Source organism: Dryobates pubescens, chromosome 8 (assembly GCF_014839835.1).
Source record: "Dryobates pubescens isolate bDryPub1 chromosome 8, bDryPub1.pri, whole genome shotgun sequence".
Taxonomy (NCBI): Eukaryota; Metazoa; Chordata; class Aves; order Piciformes; family Picidae; genus Dryobates; species Dryobates pubescens.
The window spans coordinates 15,427,892-15,429,447 of NC_071619.1; positions in this window are offsets into that span (position 1 = coordinate 15,427,892).

Here is a 1,556-nt window from a genome sequence, read left to right on the forward strand (position 1 = left end):
TAAAGACACTTCAAGATGAGTAAAGCAGAACTAATTGCACAAGAGATTAAAGGTTCACCTCAATAGTCAGCATTATCAAATCATTACAGCTTCCATCTTCAGAGTGCAAGGTATGTCATGCAAAAAAACCCCAAAAAACAAACCAGCTCAAAAAAAATCCCCAAACAGACAAAAACCAACATTGTGGTACCACTTAAAATGCTATCATACCACAATATTTTACAAGACATTAAGTGATCGTTCATAGAGAATGAAGTATTTCAGCAATAACAAAAAATTTTAAACCATACCTAACAGATTTTGTATGAACACCAATTCCAGCATTACTATACCTAAGGAACAGGCAGCATGCTGGGAAAAGTATCTAAAAATCAAAGCCTTTTTTTTATTCATAGCCAATATTACTTTCTGCAAGAGTTATGCAATCATCTTATTCAGGTTCCTCACAGAACTGGGTAAGGTTCAATATATTTTTACATAGAGCATAATCACATAACCACCACATCAGAAGACAGTTTCATTATCCTGATCAGTCACTACATTTAAAACCATGGTATGATAACATGCTCTGCAAACAAATTGCCTTATTGGACATCGTTCTGTATGTAGAAATAGAGAAAAAACCCAAACAATTAAAATATGCTGCTAACCACTTCAACCCCAAATGAACTATAATTTTTATTTACATATTTTTTAAAATATGTAGGTAAAAACTGCAGATGGAAGAGCAGCAGAATACACAGAAGAGCTAGTATAAGGCTAAGTGAACCGATTGGTGCATTCAGTAACCCCAAATGAGACTCCAACAAGGGGTTGTACCTTTTGTACTCTTCCTGCACCCCTGCAGTCTTAGCAGGTCTGAAGGCAGCTGTTGCCATGGAGGAGCTGAGCTGCTCATCCCACTTGACACTGTGCCCCACCGTCTGAGCACAGGCAGCAAAGCCTTGCACCCTGACCAGTTCCACTCAGCCAAAATTACTGCAGATAAAACACGCTTCTACGCATCCGCTTCAACTACAGCTTGAACGTTAACATGGAGGGAACACAGGAGATGACAGGATGGTTTTTAACATTTCCACCATAGGGCACCAACAGCATACAAAAAAAGGCCAAGTTGTTTGCCCTCATATTAGGAATAGACTATTTAACTTCCCAGCTTAAATGTAAGCAAGAGGAACTCCAGAAAGACCTCCTTGAGGTTAATTTTCCAACTACATTCAAAGAAAATAATTTACTAAAAGGGTAAATTGCAAGGCCTACTAGCCTTGAAGTGAGGATACAGGTTAACTACACCTATAGTTAAATAAAAAAACCCTTCAGGACACATTTTACAGAAATCAAATATGCAACTCTATGAAGTAGGTGGAAAACCACTCTAGTTATGCAGCTGGAACATTGTAACTCCTAGCCCATTGTTCTCAGGAATGTAGATTTCATAAATAAAAATACAGGACAATAATTTGTGTATTCAAGCTAAAGTTGGATATTTCTAAACTTCTTCAAATAAAATTTGCTTTCTCCCTCACAAATATGTGATAAACCCTGAAAAAAAAAAC